Raw genomic sequence first — 20,158 nt, forward strand, 5'->3', positions numbered from 1 at the left:
GAAGCATGGAGAGGCGTGGGAAAGGACATACTCCAGCCCATTCACGTTTATTACATGGGAGGTAAGGGGGACGCGCAGGGGAGAATGAAGTTGAGCACTGTTCACGTTCTTTGTTGTTTCACAGGAAGTGAGGAACATATAGTCCTTTTGAAGCTCTAACTTTTTTTTAATTGAAGTATAATTTACCAGTGAAGGCTTAGTTCGGTATGGGTGCACACAGTAGATCTTAACAGTACAGCTTGATCAGCTTTGACAAATGCTTACATACACGTAGCCTACACCCCTATCAAGATATAGGACCCTTCCATCACCCTAGAAAGCTGCTTTGTGCCCCTCTAGTCATTCCCTGTTGCCCTCTCTACCAGAAGCAACTACTCTTCCGATTTCTCTCACCATAGGTTAGCTTTACTTGTTCTAGAACTTTATGTAAATGGAATCATGAAGTGTATATTCTTGTGTGTGTAGCTTCTTTTGCTCAACACAGTGTGTTTGAGATTCATCCACTTTACTACATATACCAATAGTTCTTTCCTGTTTATTGCTGTGTAGTATTCCAGTGTATGAATATACCATAGTTTATCCATTTTCCTGTCGATGGACATTTGGGTTGGTTCTTATGAATAAGCTGCTATGAACTTTCATGTTCAAGTTTTATTTATTTATTTATTTATTTGTTTGTTTGTTTGTTTGTTTATTTTTTTTTGTGTGTGGACATATGTTTTTATTTCTCTTGGATAAATACCTGGAAGAATCACTGGGTCGAAGGGTAGGCATATGCTTAACTTCATAAGAAACTGACAATTTTCCAAACTGGTTGTAACATTTTGCACTCCCACCAGCAGTGTATGAGAGTTCAGATTGCATGTATAGCAGTATCTCATTATAGTTTTAATTTACATTTTCCTAGCAACTCACAATGTTGAGCACTTTTTCTTGTCCTTATTTGAATGCAGACAGCACAATTCCAGCTGTGCTTAACCTTCCATCAATACCACACTTTCTTGATTACTGTAGCTTTGTAGTATGTTTTGAAATCAAATAGTATAAGTCCTTGAACTTTTTCATTTTCAAAATTGTTTTGTTCTGTCTCTCATCGAAGTTTTGGTTACAGTTCTTGCATATGTTTTATTAAATTTATCCCTAAGTATTTCATGCTTTTTGATACTATTATAAACAGTACTTTTAAAAATAAAATTTCCAACTGTTGGTTGCTACAGAATGGAAATACAATCGATTCTTGTATGTTGAGCCTGTGTCTTGCAACTTCTTAAGCTCCTGTTTTTTTTTTTTTTTTGGTAGCTTCCTTAAGATTTTCTGTATATATGATTATTTTACCTGCAAATAAACTATTTTACTCCTTCTTTTCCAATCTGTGATGCGCTGGTTAGGACAGCCAATAAAATGTTGAAGTAGTGACAATAGGCATCTTTGCATTGTCCTCCATCATGTGGAGAAAGTATTCAGTCCTTCAGGATGACATTAGCTATAAGTATTAATACCCTTCATCAGATTGAGGATGGCTCATTTAAGTTTGCTGAGCATTTTTATCATGAATAAGTGTTGGATTTTGTCAAATATTTTTTCTGCATCTATTGAGATGTTCATATGCTGTTCTTAATTTGTTAACATGCTGAAATACATTGATTGATATTTGAATGTTAAACCAATCTTGAAATCCTGGAATAAACTCTACTTTATCATGACATATTATTCTTTATATATTAATTCAATTTGCTAACATTTTATTAAGGACTTTTGTATCTATGTTCACGAGGGATGTCATTCTGTGATTTTCTTTTCTTATAATTCCCCTTTGGTATGGTTTTGCTATCACAGTCATGTTGGTCTTGTAAAATGAGTTTGGCAGTGTTTTGTCCTGCTGTTTTCTGGAAAAGTTGATGTAGAATTGGCATTATTTTTTCTTGAATTTTTTTTAATGTAATTCTGCAGTGAAGCATTATCGGTCTGGAGTTTTATTTGTCAGAAGGTTTCCTTTAAAAATTTCAGTTTATTTAATAAGTATAGGGCTAGTTATATTTTCTGTTTCTTGTGTCAGTTTTGGTAATTTGTGTTTTTCAAGAAATTTGTCAATTTTATTAAATTTTTTGGTGGCAAAATATTGTTTTGCATGTTCCCTTCTTATCCTTTTACTGTTGTAGTATAGTCAGTGATGTCCTCTGTTTAATTTCTGATCTCGGTAAATTTGTGCTGTTGCATGGTATGTTTTTTTCATCTTTTTATTTGTCATTTATATTTTTCTTTATATTTAAAGTGAATCCCTTGTAAACAGAATATATTTGGATTTTGCCTAAAGACATCTAATCTGAAAATCTCTGCCTTTACATTTAACATAATTGTATGCCTGTGTTTAAGTACCCTCTTGCCATTTGCTTTCTATTTGTCTCTTTTACTTTTGTGTTGGATTTTTATCTATACTTATTACTATTATATCATTTACAAAATAATTACTTATTGAATGATTTCAGAACCTTGTAGTAGAATACATCCACATGTATCTTCTATTCTTTATGCTACTGTTTTTTTACATTTACTTTTTTTTTTTTAATTTTATTAAATTTATTGGGGTGACAATTGTTAGTAAAATTACATAGATTTCAGGTGTACAATTCTGTATTACATCATCTATAAATCCCATTGTGTGTTCATCACCCAGAGTCAGTTCTCCTTCCATCACCATATATTCGATCCCCCTTACCCTCATCTCCCACCCCCCACCCCCCACCCCCCTTACCCTTATGTCCTCATATTCCCTGAAATACATTGTTGTTAGTTTTTTAAACAGTGAGTTGGCATTTAGAGAAATTAAGAAATGAGAAAAAGTCTTTTATATTTAACCACATATTTACTGTTTCCAGTGACTGTAATTTCTTCCTGTAGATCTGAGTTTTCAGTTGGTATCATTTTCTTCATCTTGAATAACTTCCTAAAGAAAAATGAAACTGGAATTGGTAACAAATTGTCTTAGTTTTATTTATTTAAAAACATTTTTTTATTAGTTTCAGGTATACGAAACAATGTAATAGTTAGACATTTACACCCCTCACACAGTGATAATCCCCTCCCCCAACCTACTACCCCTGTGATATCGTATATAGATATTACAATTCCATTGGCTCTATTCCTTATGCTGTACTTTTTAACCTTCATTTTGAAAGATATTTTCACTGGGTTTAGAATTGCAGTAGACAGGAATATTTTTTTTTCCACTTTAAAGATGTTCCATTATTTTCTGGTTTTGCATTGTTGCTGCTGAGGAGCCAATGATAAGTCCTATCATTTCCTTCTCTGTAATGTGTCCCCGACCCCCTTGGCTTCTTTAAATATTTTCTCTTTATCTTTGCTTTCTAGCTATTTGATTGTGATGTATTTAGGTATGGTTTTCATTAGGTTTATCCTGCTTGGGTTTTGTTGAGCCTCTTGGATCTGTGGATTGGTATTTTTCATCAATTTGGAAATCTTTGCCATTATTGTTTTTTTTAGGGTTTGTTATTATTTTTTATTTTTTGGACCCAGTCTGTCTATTTTGACCCTCTAATTATTTATCCCATAGGCCACTGAGGCTTTGTTCATTAAAAATAAATAATAGAGTTTATTTTTTTGAGCAGTTTTAGATTTAAAGAAAAACTGAGTGAAAAGTACAGAGACTTCTCCTATACCCTTCACCTACACCTTCCAGTATTTGCTATTTTTAAATCTTCCATTAGAAGGTACACGTGTTACAACTGATGAACCTACATTGATGTGTTAATATCACCTAAAGAATATAGTTTACATTAGGTTTCACTCTTTGTGTTGTACATTCTATGGATTTGGACAAATGTATAATATACAGAGGGTGTCAAAAAATGTATACACATTTTAAGACAGGAAAATACTATTAAAATTATGCTGATGGTAACCACTTTGAGCACCTCTTATAATTGCAGAAGTCAAATGTGACTTGTATTCATCTTTTGTTATCAGCATATATTAAGTATTAAATTTTAATACAGTTTTTTCCTTTCTTAAAATATGTATACATTTTTTTTGCACCCTCTGTGTGTATCCACCATTATAGTATTGTACAGAATAGTTTCACCATCCCCCGAATTCCTGTGTTCCACCTATTTATTCATCCCTCCTTCCCTCCCACCAAACCCTTGGCAAACGCTGATATTTTTACTGTCTCCATAGTTTTGCCTTTTTCAGAATGTCATGTAGTTGGAATCATGCAGTATGCAGCCTTCTTTCACTTAGCAATATGCCTTTAAGTTCCTCCCTCTCTTTTTGTGGCTTGATATGGTAGCTTATTTGTTTTTAGTGCTAATCATACTCCATTGTGTGATGTACCATGATTTGTTTATCCATCACCCGCTCACCTATTAAAGTACATCTTTACTGCTTCCAAATTTGGAGAATTATGAGTAAAGCTGCTGTCAACATTCAAAAGCAGTTTTCTGTGTGGACCAAAGTTTTCAACTCATTTGGGTAAATACCAAGAGCTTACATGGTGGGTCATATGGTAAAGCTATGTTTAATTTTGTTAGAAACTGCTAAACTGTCTTCTAAAGTGGCTGTACCATTTTGCATTCCTACCAGCAAAGAATGAGAGTTCCTTTTGTTCCAGAACCTTGCCAGCATTTCTGTTGTCAGTGTTTTGGATTTTGCCATTCTCAGAGGTATATTATAGTACCTCATTATCATTGTAATTTGCAATTCCTTAATGACATATGATGTTTCCCATCTTTTCATATGTTTCTTTGCCATCTGTATTTCTTCTTTGGTGAGCTGTCTTTTCAGATATTTTGCCCATTTTTAAATTGGGTTGTTTGTTTTCTTATTGTTGAGTTTTAAGGGTTCTTTGTATATTTTGGATACCAATCCTTTATTAGATATGCTTTACAGAGATTTTCTCCAGTCTTTATTCATGAGTAGGCTGCAGGAACTGTGGTGCAACTGAAGTGTGCCGTCTGGTTATCTGACTACCGAACACACATCTCCATCGGGGGACCCTGGGGAAGTGGATGGTGGCTGTGATTCTAGTGGATTACAGATCAGCTTCTCAGACCCTAGTCATCATACACAATCTCCTCTGACTCACAGACATGGCTGAAAAATCCAGAAGGTCAGGGCAAATGAGGAAACAGGAGTTTGGATTCCAGCACCCCTGAGCCCCACCCACTTGGACTTCAAAAGTGCAGGAGAAAATGAGGAGATGTATTACGATGTTCTCCTCAGACATGGCTCTGAAGCTTCTGGTAAATTATTTTTAGGAAGGAAAAAGTAGGCAGATGGCATCTACCAAGTTAATCATTGGGAATGGTTTCTTCAGATTTCTTAATTAAGAAGATTAGATGCTTAAACTAGAAACAGCTCTTAGAGATTTCCTGTCGTGGGTCTCTGACTTTTGAAGATGTTGGTAAATGCAGGCTTTGGATTTAGGCCTGTAGGGTCAGCAGAACTCTTTCCAACACAGTAGACTGCATCTTGGTAAAGTTTTTTTAAAAAAGGGAAGGGGTGGGGGGTGGGAGATGAGGGTAAGGGGGATCAAATATATGGTGATGGAAGGAGAACTGACTCTGGGTGGTGAACACACAATGGGATTTATAGATGATGTAATACAGAATTGCACACCTGAAATCTATGTAATTTTACTAACAATTGTCACCCCAATAAATTTAAAAAAAAAAAAAAAAAAAGGAAGGGGGCTTTTTTCCAAACAATGGTTCTATGCAAAAAAAGAAAACCACCCAAAACAAAAAACATGGGGTGCAGAGACAAGGAATGATTGCAGCTGCGTGACTTTAGGCTGCAGAAATAGAACAGGGCAACCACAATAGTCACTGTTACCACCCACCCAGCACTGCAGCAGGCAATGGTGGGTTTTGCCAGAGAAGAAATTTGAAATAGGGCATTTTGGGGCCATTTAAATTAGAGTGTCTCACCGTGATATTTCGTTTACTTGGAGAGACTGCCGTGGTGGTTTGCTTAGTTTTCGAGATAAAGCAACACTTGGATTATCACATTCCCAAATCATGACTAAGAAGATTCGTTCTGTCTAAATAAATGGAAACAGTCCTAGTTAGTGGCCTCCAAATGTAATTAAACTGCCGAATCAGTAATTTTCTAAATGTGGACATCTCAGGCGTGACTAACACCTTCATTCTCCAATCAAAACACACTAAAGAAAAGAAGAAAACAAAACAAAACAACAGGGATTTCAAAATGCACCCCTAAGATTCTAGCCTTGAACTCTACATGTTTTATCCCAAACTTGTAGCTAGGTTAGGAATTAGGCTGAGAAAGTTTTTTTTTTTTTTTTTTTTTTTTTTAACAAGGTTGGTCAAATGCTGTTCAGAATCCTGGCAAAGGCAGCAGGTGGTGCTCACTCATGAAGTGAGGTGGAAAGTTCTAGATAAATGCCTGGCCGACCACAGTTGAGAAGAGGAGGGACTAGGATTGACCTCGGGCTGTCTGGCTCCTGGGCCTGCACTACACTAGGCTTTCCTGCCGGTAGTAAGGTCTCTTGCCACATGGACATTTGATGGATATCGGTTTTCCCTGAGCCACAGAGGCCAGCAGCCACAGAGCTGGGGAGTAGTGTGTGCATGGTGCATGTACCCTTGTTGTTCAGCTCAAGGAAATGGGGAGATGAAGAATAAGCAAAAGGGCCTCCCATCGTGTAGCTGTGGCTCTGAGATAACTACAAACAGCAGAGTGTGGTGAGGGGCAGCGTCCAGTCCACTGGGCTCAAAGAGGCTTGGAGTGGACTCTTCCCAGGGCTGGCCTCCCCCAGGGAGACTGCCATGTTGGATTTCCTGGGTTAGATTTCAGCAGGAGGTGAAAGGAAGGGCGAGGCTGTTTATTGGGCTGGTCTCATGAAAGGAGTCGGATGTTGGCAGAAATCTCAAATTCTGACTGTGGGACTGAGCTATTTATGTTGAAAACATTTGAATGACTCCCCCCACTCCTTCCACAATGTAAGACGGGCACACTTCCAGGCCTGCCTCCGCACCCAGCCAGCCTCCAAAAGCCGCCTGACGCTCTCTCTGCCTAAAACTATAAGGAACCCGGCTGAATAAATGCCCCTGCAGAGCTCTGTGAACACTCAAGTTTAATATGCACTTGACCTCTTTGTCTTTCAGAAATGAAATTTATTGAGTTTGGATTCCAGCGCCCCTGGGCCCCCACTAACATCTAATTAACCAGACCACACTTTGACTTCAAAAGTGCAGGAGAAAACGGGGAGATGTATTATGATGTTCTCACTGCAGGAACCTCGAGGGAGGGGCCGGGGAGCTGAGCCAGGGTCTTTTGAAGTATCTGAGTTGGTGGTCTGCGGTTCTGCCAGAATGCAAGATAAGCAGGTCAGCCCTCCTTTGTGGCTGTCTTTTTTTCCCAATACAGAGCGATTATCTTGCCTTTTGTTGTCATTGACACTTTTTGGCCTGAATTTCCCAGGCTCTGACTCGAGCTTCTTTGATGCAGCAACAGACAAGGGGGCAGCTAAATGTATGCCCCACCCACACCCCCCAAGTAGTCTTGAATCCCCACCATGAAAACCACTCCTTTATCATCAGGGAATTATGTCTAGAAAGCACCGTGAAAATACGTCTTCAGAGACAGGGTAATGCATTGATCCACAAGAAGCAGAGCCATGGCTTGTTGGAGCAGAGTTTGAGAACGACCGATTCAGTTCAATTCCCTGTTATCAGGCTGCGAAGACAGAAAGATAAGGAAAGGGAGGCAAACTTTGACATTTGTCTAAAGTAACTTAGAGTAGCTGCGGAAGCCATCTTGTCCCGTTTTCTGCCTCTGGGATCCTAACATGAGAGGATGCTGAGCATGGGTTAGCCTTGGAGACGGGATGGTCACTGGAATGGAGCAGAAGGGCCTCCGTGGAGGCAGTGCTGGGCAGGCCCGGGCAAACACTGCAGGGCTCACCTAAGTAGAGGAGTGACCAGTTGGGCAAATGTAGTGATTAGAGGGGTGTGGGCACCTTGTACTTGACTTATGTCATGCTGTTTTCCAAGGAGGCCCCATGTGGCAGGTGGAGTAAGGCAGGAGCAGGGCTGGGAGCATGAACAGAAGGTCATGGTTGTTTTGGAGGTTTAAATGAGATAATAACCGTAAGTTGCTTAACCCAGTATGTGCTCAATAAATGGTATCATTCCTCACTGATATTATTATCAAATACTGCGGATGAGGGGAAAGGAGACGTTTCAGAGCATGGGTGAGAGGGACTGAGAGAGAGGAATGGAGATGACATAGGGCAGGGGTCAAAGACTCAGAGATAGTAGAGGTGACCCCTGGGTGAACACCAAGGCACAGGCTTGTGGGGACCTCCCTCCTGCCTGTCCTGGGAAGAGGTACAGGGACATGTAGGCTTCTGTTTGCCTCTAACAAGCTCCACACAGTCAGGGACCATTTCTGACTTGTCCACGGCTTTAGCCAGCTCATGTAGCGCAGTTCTTGGCACATAGTAGGAGCTGGTAGCAGACATTGATGCCTTGCCCATATCACCTAACCCTTGCTGTTTTAAAGTCACTTGGCCTGCTTTCTGACTGCCAGTTTCTATTTCTTTGCCTGAGGACTTTCTTAGGTTGCTGAAGCATGCTTTGCCCCACTGAATGGAAGAGCAGAAGTGGGGAAATGAACAACGCTGGAAAAGTGGCGTACAACCGATGACGGCATGTTCAAATATCCCAGCTCCCTCCCCTCTCTGGAGGAATTAGTCTGAGACACAGGCTCTCTACTGAATCTAAGAGCTCATCATAGAAGGAACTTGATCAGGCAGCCTTAACTTTTACACTCCTCTCCAGGTGTTTCCTTCACCTCCCAAACAGGCTGCTGGCACTTGGATTCCAATCTGAGGGTCTGCTTCTGGGAGAATCCAAACTAAGCCAGGGCTCACTAGCTGGCTGTTGGATAATGAATAAATGCATGAGTGGGACCCAGCCAGTGTCACTGCAGCTTTGCTGTTATCACTTGTCATGTCATTCCTGAAGTCTCCTGTGTACAGATAGCAAATGGGGCGTCCGTGGGCTCAGAAACACCCCCACGCCCAAGTGCCCTAGAAACTGCAGGCTTGGTTTCTAGCCTTTGCCCCTGGCCTTTGTGTGACTTATTCTTCTTCTGGCATGAACAAGAAGGAAAGAAGAGCTTTTCTGCCATCGAGCCCTCATCCTTGACCATTCTGCTTGGTGATTCCTCTTGCATCAAGACCTTCCTTCTCTTCACTACTTTTTTCAGAGGCTGCCTCTGTCTGTCTTCCATCCTTAATGATCCTTTAATGGAATCAGTTAAGAAGCACATCGGATCTTTGTAGCTTTATCTCCAAAAAAGGCTGAGGGGATGGGATAACCGTGCCTGTCATGGGAAACAAAGAGAGATGACCAAAGTAGACAGAGAATCTGGGTGTCCAGGGAATCTGAGCCTACGCCGAGCCCCTCTGTGGAGAAACTTGTTAAACAATCTCCAAGTCTTGTACAATTAGATGACAACATTTATTTGCAAATAGAGAGGGTGATGGTGACAGCAGTATAATTTACGTCTTCAATAAGTGGCTCATGCCCAGCGTCAGAATGGATCCATCGCCATTCAATCTCGCCCCTGGTTTTCACATTTTTGCATTTATATTGGGGATGTAAGTGACAAAATAGAGCATGTGACAGGCCAGGTTGTTATCAGCTTCATTCTCAGATTGCCGCGCGTGCTCGTTTTTTGATGAGATAATTACTCCATTTTGTGTGTGTCTCTTGCTTCTCATGGCAAATTGGGCAATATTGGGGCCGTCCCTGGAGCATTTCTCCTCATGCATTTGCAGAGGGAAGGAGCAGGTAGTTATGGCTTTGTTACTTGAGGATGGAAGTTTCCCAGTTAGGCAGAGAACATTCTGGAACCTCTAGGCTGCCAAAAACCTAGGAAGTCCTCATGCATCTCATAAGCGTAGATCAAATTGCCTCCCCGGCACCACCATGTAATATCATCCTTCTATTAGAAGGAGCATATAACTTATTATCCAAACTAAAACCCTTTTAGGGTTTTAGGGAAGATGAAAGGGGTCACTATTCATAACTATTCTTCAATGACAGATAAGAATTTGGCAGATTGAGATATATGGGCATGTTACCTTCTGTGCTTGTGCAGCTCTGGTGATGGGGAACTTCTTTAAACTGACAATGTACATATGTCAAAAATCTCCTTTAAAAACTCCTCATACTTAATGGGAAGCATACATTTACCTTAAAATTAAGAAGACAAGAGTGTATACTTTTATCTTGTTTTTTCAGTGTTATGTTGGCAGTCTTAGCCAGCGTAGTGAGAGGAATATAAAACGGTAGTTATACAGATTGGAAAGAAGAGAAACAAAACTGCCATTCTTGATGGACAATATGATTGTCTGCAAAGAGAACCTAAGAGACTCTAAAGGTCATAATTAGAATTAATAAGAGAGTTCATTAAGTTTATTGGCTATAAGATCAATATATAAAAATCAATCGTATTCTGTACATCAGCAACAAGCCATGGAAGACACTATTTACAGTAACAGCACAAAAGTAACATGCTTAGCAATAAATATAATGAAAGCTGTATATGACTTCTAGCAAAGGAAATTACAACACCTAAAGAAAACCTAAATAAACAGATGCGCCATTTTCAATGCTATGTGGACTCCATAATGAAGTGATGTTAGTTCTTTTCAAATTAGTTTACCAATTCAATGTAATTCCAGTAAAAGTCCTAACAAGGTATGGAACTTCCTAGGTTTATTCTAATTTGAATGCAGAATTGACAAAAGCTAAGAATAGCTGGGCACTTTGGGAGAAGAATAAGGTGGGATTCAGTCTGCCAGGTATGAAGACTTGTTGTAAAGCTATAGCAGTTAAGGCGTTAAGAAGGTATAATATTCACTTAGCATAACGTCCGAAAGGCTCACCCCTGTTATCTCCTATTGCAGAATTTCCTTTTGTAAGGCTGAATAACTTCCATTGGATGTATATGCCACATTTTCTTTACCCATTCATCTGTCAATGGACATTTAGGTTGTTTCCATATCTTGGTTATTGTCAATAGTGCTATTTCAGTCAAGCAAGATGAATACACTCTAGAGATCTGCTTACAACATGATACCTTTAGTTGAAAATAATGTATTGGACACTTAAACATTTGTTAAGAGGGTAGATCTCATTCTTTGCGCGCGTGCGCGCGCGCACACACACACACACACACACACACACACACACACACAGCCATTGAAGGAAAGGGGCAGGGCAGGAAGTACAAAATTTAATCATGTTTCTTTCAGAGCCTTCTGCATGGAGAAGATTTGTTTATCTCTGCCACTATTACAATTCTTTCCTTTTTTCTCCACTGTAAATGAGATCTTTTTCTTCTCTTTTGAACTTCTACACTTTGTCGGAAGGCATTGTCCTCATGATTGGCTTTTTAAAGTCTGGCACATCTAGAATTACATTATAGGATCACAGTGTTAGAGAAGTCTTTAGAGGCCACTTTACTCACATGGAAGCAATCTTCCTTGTAGCTGTTCTGAGAGGTGAGCATGGGTCTCTGGATTGCTTCCGGAGATGGGGAACTCACTATCGACAGAAAAAGCAGGACTTTGAATTCATTTTCACAGAGCTGGGGAGTCAGGAGGCTTGGATTGTAGTGCCAGCTCCATCACTAATCGCTGAGCAACATTGGACAAAAGTGTCACTTTTCTCATCTGCAAAATGGGATCGTTCCCATTGAGATACCAAAGTGTCTGAGTCACAAATTGAGTACCAGCCCTTCTCTGAGACCAAGTCAGGTTGGAAGCTTTCTGTGGGGGAAGAACTTACTTTTTCCCTTTATTTAAATTTTTTTTCTGGTTATAGTAGATGTGTTCATTACGAAGTAGATGTGTTCATTGTAAAAGAATTAGGAATTTGCCTAAAAGCATGAGACAAAAACTGAAAATTGTCCTGAGTATCACAAACCAGAGATGGTTCCTGTTCATAGCATAGGCTGTAAAAGATGTAGTTATCTTTAGAAAAGTGATCAAGGCAGGATAATAATATTAATAATGCTACAAGGAAGCATTAATAGCAGAAGAAATCAAGCCTTTCCTTAATCATTTGACACATTTTTATATCATTTAATTATCATGACAACCCTGCATATATTATCTCCACTTTATAGATGGAGGGGGCTTGAAATGTGGAAAGTTAAGTGATTTGCTCAAGGTCATACAATAAGTGGCAGAATTTATGCTCTTAATCACATGTTGAATTTAATACGGAATTTTGAACCTGTCCTTCCAAAACATCATGTCCTAAGCATTTTACTTTATAAAGCACATGTTGGTAAACAAGGAGCTAACAGGCTCTTGGATTGTGCAATTGGCCGTGTGAATGGGTGTGCACATGGCTTGCACACTACGTGAACTCTGCCATATCCTGATGAATGCCTGCTCCAGTGATGTGCTCAAATGATCTCCTGGTCTTGGATATTTAGGTTGTTTTTGAATGTTGTTATTATTATAAAAATACTGCACTGAATATCTTTGTACTTCTGCATGGTGATCATTTCCTAGGAAAGAGTCCAACCCAATTGGAAAGAGCTCTACCCAGTTGAGCTCCTAACAGCGAGACAGGTGACTATTCTGGAAGCTTCGTGAGGTTGCAAATGAAGGTTGAAGTCTCTAGCCGGTTGCTGGGGTTACCTTTAGTTCTCCAGCTAAGAGAAGGGGCCTTTTCCTTTCGCCCAGGCCTTTTGAACTTCCTGGGCAGGTCCCATACAGTGGACAGCAGGTGCCTTCACCATTTGCTGTCTGCTGTCCAGGCCTGTGCATCCCAGGCTGTGGAGAACTTCGAGGTACTTTAGAGAATCCAGACTCGTGGTTTTGCTAGGAGATGGTTGGAAGTGAGTTCATCTAGACCTGCCCTTGCCAACATTTGTTGGCTTGAAGATTCTCTTCACAGTAAGAAATAATCTCAAAACACCCCTTATGAATGTTGAAATTACTTTTAAAAACAATATTTTCATGGCGTAAGAGATAAAAATGTGATTTTCAGTAAGACATGATACTAAAATTGGTATATTATTAAAATAGGATTTTAAAACTAAGATAAAATTGTAAATAATATTCATAATATCAAAACATAATATCAAAATTTTGACCTTTCTCCAATTAATGACAAATGATGCTTCATGAAGTTTGAAAGAGAATGATTTCTTGGCAATTAGGGAAAAATGACATTGGACTCATGTTTGGGTTTGGGACCAAATGCATATTTAATAGGACCCAAAATATGACTATATATTACAGCATAAGAAACATACCAAAAAAAAAAAAAAAAAAAAGAAAGAAAGAAACAGACATACATTGTTTTCATGACATGACATTTGGCATGCCTGAAATTTCTCTTAAAATTAAAGCTGTTCTTTTTAAAAGTAAACTTAGTGTTTTATTTCTAAATGACATAGGAAAGAGGACTTCAGGCCACCATTTGCAAGCCTGTCTCCACTAATAATACACCGTGGGCTGCAAATGGATTTTATTTCTAATAAATATAAAAAAGGCAGAACAGCTGGCCAGAACAGTTATTCTCCTTTCCTTTTAGAAAATGACTTTGGGTGTTGCGGAGACATCTTAATGTGCTCCTTTAACATTTTGTTCAGATGAATGCAATTTCTAGACCTGGTTGAAAGGGTCTGGAGGTGAATTTGCAGCATCACCATCACTTTACGCTCCTTGTGTATTTCCACATCCCATAGTGACAGGACCTGAACTTTCAGCCTTGAGCCCACATGAAGCTGATGTCCACCGACCTCTGCAGAGGCCCCTTTGCCAGCCCAGGAAGGCTCTTGAACCAGTCTGCTTTAAAGGGAGAAAAACAAAACAAAACATTTCACTGATAATTTTGTTTATTATTTTTTAAATAATATAATCGAAGCAGGCAGTTTTATCATTATAATGACAGAAAACCCTGGAATGTTTGTGAATTGGGGGGTGGGTGCGGAGATGGTCATTTGGACAAATGCTCCCTCCAGCCCTTTGCTGGATATTTTCTGCTTCACTTGGACACAGGACACCATGGATGGAGTTCTGATTTGTTTCATGTCCCCCATTCAGAAATTTTTCTGAAGTGGGAGATAGCAGGGATTTGGGGGTCTAGCATAAGTCTGAGGGTCAGGAACCTAGATCTTCTCTCTCTCTCTGTCTCTGTCTCTGTCTCTGTCTCTGTCTCTGTCTCTGTCTCTCTGTCTCTCTCTGTCTCTCTGTCTCTCTCTGTCTCTCTGTCTCTGTCTCTCTCTGTCTCTCTGTCTCTCTCTGTCTCTCACTGTCTCTCAGTTTCCTCATTTGCAAAACAAAGGCAGATAATTATTTGACTTCAACTCATGGGCTGGGATTTGGATGCCTTCTTAAGCACAACATCCCTTTTCTGCCTATCCCATGGAAGAATAATTTTAGGCAGTGATGGGTTCCCTTGAAATCCTCCGCCTGAGATGCTTCTATGGGAGCAGCACACTTTGCTTGGAGAAGGGCTGAGTGAGATGCTAGGCCGCCATCCCCACTCTCATTCTCCCTGATTAATGAACATTGAAGTACTTTTGGGTTGTGATTTTCAGGGCACCAAGAGCTCCAGAAGGTTCCTTTTACCTTCTCATTGGTTTGAAGCTGTCTTTTATGGACCTTCCTTTATTTACACGGGGAGAAGTGACAGAGAGAGGGCTTTGCATCTTTTCGGTGTGTGTGTGGGGGAGTTGATAGAGAAAGCAAGAATAAAAATTCAACTGAGATTTTGGGTTCTACATCCTTAGGAACCATCCTTACAACCAGCCCTCTGGGCTGAAGGATTTATCCTGGAATCATCCAGATTCAGGAGAAGCAAGCAATCTCTCTATTGATTCATACCTGCAACTCCAGTTATGGCCTCTAGAGGGTGCGGGACCCAAACTCCAGGGCTCTGGACCAGAATCCTATGGATTTATGGGGAGTTCTGCTGTAATTCTTGAATGTTCCTGCTGGAGAGGGCCCCAGGAGCCAGAGTTAGGTCCCTTGCCTGAGTTCATAGCTGGAGAAATTGTGGCCTAGAGAAGGGAACTCACCCAGGGTCACACAGAGACAGAGGTGAGCCAAGAAACTTCAGCCGCAGTCTGCTAGCCCCCAGTTCAGGCCCTGGGTAACAAACCCTGGGTGACAGGGAGATGGGGACACCAGGTGAGGTGAGGAGGTCTCCCCCAGCTTTCCACTCTCTTCCTCAGCCACCTTGTTCATCCTGAATTGTTTTGGCCTTTGAGTCATTCTAAGTAATTAAGTAATTTCCCTTGCAGTGGGACCTTCCAAGATTGAGACCTAGGCTCTTAGGTCTGAGGGAATTTTGCCTGGCAGGGGACAGCTCTCCAGAGGAGATGGCACTTAGGCTGGAACCAAAAGATGAGCCTGTGTCAGGGTAGGATATTTGGGGGCAGAGGTAGGGGCAGCTGGGTGCATGTACATGGTAGAAGTGGTGGGTAGGTGGGGGAGCAGATGCGGGAAGGTGGCTGTGCCATGGTGGGCACCGCACCCCACACCAAGGATGGGGTGCTTTTCCCTGCAGTCCACCAGGAGCCGCAGAACAGCATGACTTAGAAAGATGAATGCCCTCTGTGTCTGCCCCAAGGGAATGTCCCTGTTGGCATTTGGAGACGAGTTGGTTAATAGCACGAGCTCTGCCTCTTACCCTCACAAACTTCTCCACCACACGTTGGGCCATGATTCTCCCTAATAAAATAATATGAAGCTCAATTATGCGCCTGTTCCCATGTTCCTGGACTTCATTAAGCACAAAGGGATTAAAAACTTGTATAAATTAATCAATGTACCATAATCCTAAAAATTAGCAGATGAGTCCTTGAGGAAGAAATGTAATACGGGCATTTTAATTAGCGGAGCCCCCGAGATTCATTGCTGTCCCCTGAAAGTCCTGTGTTTATGAATTGCTTGATCGTTTGAAGAGAAGGCCCTGCGGACTCCCGGCCTGTTGAAAGGAAATGCTAGAAGCTGCACGAATTCCCTGGGCTCGTACCCTCCTCAGAGCCAGAGTGGGATGACAGAGCTGGCCTGGCTTTTCTTTCTCCCTTTTCTACCCCAAACAAGGGCTAACTTTTAAGGGAAACTCAGAAAAAGGATGCAGAGGGGAAATGAAGCTACTTTATTTTATCCTTCCTACTGGGCCTATGGAATTCGTTGTGTAGATTTTGGAGACGCATGGTTCTGGGTTCGAATCCTAACTCTGCTGCTCACCAGTCTGTGACTGTAGGCAGGTCACCTGACCTCTTAAAGGCTGTTTCCTCCATTTCCTCCTCTGTCCTAGGTTTTTGTGAGAAACACCTCCTGACAACACATGAGAACTGCCCGGATCCAGAAGCTCCCCGAGCCTTCTCAGCTTCCTCCTTTCGGATACAGGGCTAACACGTCTTCTCCCACTATGGGCAAGTCTACCTGGGCTCGACTTTACATTCCCACCAGCCTGAGCTTGGCAGTCTTTTTCTTTCTAGACCTTTCTCTCTTAACTTACTCTCTCCTTCACAACAACCTTGAACTATGCCAAGTGTTTCCATTCTAATAAAACCAAAACATAATTCTTCCCAAATTTCCCTTCTAGCTACTACCTGTTGCCTCTCCTTCCCTCTGCAACTTACATGGCCTCCCTTACTCACAGCTCAATCCACACCCCCAACGTGACACTGACATTCTTCTCTTTAAGATCTCCAGTGAGTCTTACTTGACCTTTTGCCAGCAATGGACTCAGATGACCCTTCCTCCTTCCCAGAACCCTCTATGGTTTCCTCCCTGCTTTTTCCATCCTCCTCCTCAGACTCTTCTCCCCCTTTATCCCCTGAGTGTTTGTGTTTCTCAGGTTTGTCTTCTATGCTTTCCCTAGGGGCTCAGCCACCTCAGAGCCTTTCCACCCTATGCTCGTGCCATCCACGGGCCTTTCTGCTGTGCTCCAGACCTCAAACCCAAAGGCTTGTCAGTCATTCTACTTTGATATCTTACAGGCTCTTCAAACTCGTTGTGTCCATGACAAAACCCAACCCCTTCCTTCCCAAGAGTGTTTCTTCTTTATGGTCTCAGTCTAGGTAATGGCACCAATACCCACCTGCTGATCTAGAATCCTGCCTCTCCTCCACAGGGGCAAGGACTGGGTGTCTTGGTCCCCCCGGTCCCCCCACGACTAGCACAGAAGCCTGGGCATAGCAGACCCTTGCTGAGTGAATTCCATGAATGGGAATGACCCCATTTATATCCTTTCCCATGAGGATTAGTTGGCTCAGTTACTGAATGAGAGTATGTTTGCTTTGAGTCCATCTTTCCCAATGGTTTCACCCAGGATTGAGTCTGACACTGACCTTGATCCAGGCACTCCTGTTAGGGAAAGAGTCCACATTTCCAAGCAGGAATGCTCCATTCCATGACCTGCTTCCATAGTTTCTGATTTGACAAAGGGCCTCTAGTCTAGGGACCATAAAGGCCTGTGGAGCCCACCTCACAGGCACATGGAGGAAAAGCAGACACCAACCTGCCTCAGACATTGCAGAGTCCGAGCTGTGTTGCCTGATGTTGGGCCCCAAGTGGGGACAGGCTTCTTTGGTGACCACAGGCCTGGCTACTGCTGTCTTGCATCCACCTTAGCCCCACTGTCCTACCTGGAGGGCTTCCCTAGAGTCACAGGCTGGCGTGTGGCGGTGCCAGTCCTTGCCTGTGATCAGGCCTCCCGGGGAAGCGTTTGTTCTCTTTTCTGAGAAGTAACTGCCAGTACAGTCACGCCTTCACCCCAGGCAGTGCCACTTCTGTTTCTTTGCTGGCGTCTAGTTTTGTCCTGTCTTATTTGACCTGTGTGTCTTGGAAAACACAGACACACACACACCACAGCAGTGCTGCCCAAATTCACAGCTCATCCCACTTACAGGATTTTCCCTCGAAGGCTGGTGCGTGCGGAGAGCCAGTGCCTGCCCCTGGACTGGGCTGAGGACCTGGCGAAAAGCCAGGTCACAGGGCTCTTTGCTGAGCAGTTTCGTCAGCGTTGGGTTCAAGACAGCATGGTAGGGACCCCCGTCTGGCTCTTCCATCCCATTGTAGGGAGCCCCCATCTTCATTTTGTCTTCTGTCTCTTGGGGGGGACTGGCCCCTGCTTTCTTGTCCACAGGAGCCTGAGGTGGAGAGGCAGACCCTCCCTTTGAAGAAGTGGGTCCCCGCAAACCCAGTGTTGCCCTGTCACCGCTTCTAACCCGCCACGGAGAACGCAGGTGCAGCACTTGGTCAGGAACTGAGAATGAAACCTGCCTGCCTTTGCTTCCCCCACAGTTCTCATTGCCATAGTGTCGTCCTTCCATCGACACTTGGTGGATCTCTCCATAACTTCCTAGATGGCCCTTGTTCTGCCTTGTGGGCCCATTCTTTTTGGAACCAAGGCTGGCTCTATGAAATGTGAAGGCAGATTCCTAGAATGCAGAGAGCTGGAACTCGGGACAGACAGCCTGGGGACACGCAGTGGAGAATGTCCAAACAAGTGTCCTAAAGGTCCTACTCTCAGCCACCACCACTGTACACATAGGAGTACATGCACGCATGTGTGTGTACACACACACACACACACACACACACACACACACACGGGGTTAGAAATGTCTCCCAGTTTGCATCTTGCACCTCAGGAATGCTAAGCCAGTATTGCCAATGCTGGTGTTCTGTACACTAATAACCATTTCACCATCACTCAGCTTGCAGAGCCCAGTCCTGGCTATGCAACAGTCTGCAGAGCTTGGCCTGATAGCCCAGAGTTTATACACACACTCACACACACACACACACACACACACACACACACACGGCTGGCTTGCTTTTCCCCAGGGATCCACCTCATGGTCCTGAGTCCTGAACCTGGACAACTTTGCAGTATCACAGCAGTTGAGGAAGTAACCCTTAGATCTGTCTCTGGTGGGAAAAGAAGAGGGGCCTGGACCGGCATCCATGAGTGGTCTGTTTCCTGTCATGTCCTCTGTCACCAGTGCCCTTGAATTAAATGCGAAAGAAAGAGGGCTGAGGAGGGGTTACCTCCCAGTGTTAGGGAAAAGGTTGTCTCAGGATGTTGGCAGCAGCATAAAGGACCAGTTGTGGATGTCTCACTAAAGTTTACTTAACTTTACCCACTGCCATGTTTTGTAGCTCTCATCCTGTTTTGGCTCTTCCCATCACCAGGGCAACCCAGGGTGCTTGCAGGGCGGATTATCACTGTGACTAGCCCATACTTTTCTGATGCTGGGCCTTAGAGTTTCTCTCCTATTTCCTTCTGGGAGGAATTTGGGGGCCCTTGAAAACATCTAGACTTCATCTAAAATCTTAGCAGAGGATTATTTCTTAGTAATTTCTCCATTTCCAGGATCAAAATCAGAAATATACCTGAACTATGTAGCCCCTACCTACCAGCTGGGGAATGTGTTCTAAGACACCAAAGGAGCGCTGCTTATTGCCAGGTCTTGCTGCTGAATCCATCAGAAAGTGCGTTTTGACGGAGAGGAGCCGCTTTGCCTTATGGGACAAGAGAGGTGGAGAAGAAGTATTCACTAGAGCAGTTCTAACTCCAGGTTTCTAGTACTTGTTTATGCAGAGAGTCCCGACCAGCTTTACCTGGTCTAGTAAAAGTCCCCCTCAATAGGTATCTGGGGATATCTGGGGGTGAGGACATTTTCCCAGTTCATGGGTGGGTGCCAGGTGATCCAAGGTGCCAGGAACCCACAGAAGAAGTCACTTCACCAGCTGGGACCTCCGAGGGTGCAAATGGACCATGGTTGTGGGGGCTCCATGCACATGCTCCCCTCTCCCATTGCTCCTACTGATGCCCTTGAACCTTGTCAGGGGATGTGGGTTGCTATAGTGATGGGAGGGGAGCTAATCTGGGAGAAAACCTGGGGAGGGGGAAAATTCCAATAACGAGAGAGAATTTTGACATAATGCAACCATCGTCCCAATTTCCCCTGGAGCTGGGCTGCAGGCAGCACTTGCTTGTCTCTGCTTGACAGGTGGGTAGTGTGGGACCGAGAAAGGCTTCCAAGCTGCTGAGAGCCAGACATGTCTTTGTTTCATTACATTACCCTGGTGGTCTCAGGGGCCATGGATGCTGGAGGG

The sequence above is a fragment of the Rhinolophus sinicus genome, chromosome 8 (assembly GCF_057876585.1).
Source record: "Rhinolophus sinicus isolate RSI-liver-muscle chromosome 8, RSI-T2T, whole genome shotgun sequence".
Classification (NCBI taxonomy): domain Eukaryota; kingdom Metazoa; phylum Chordata; class Mammalia; order Chiroptera; family Rhinolophidae; genus Rhinolophus; species Rhinolophus sinicus.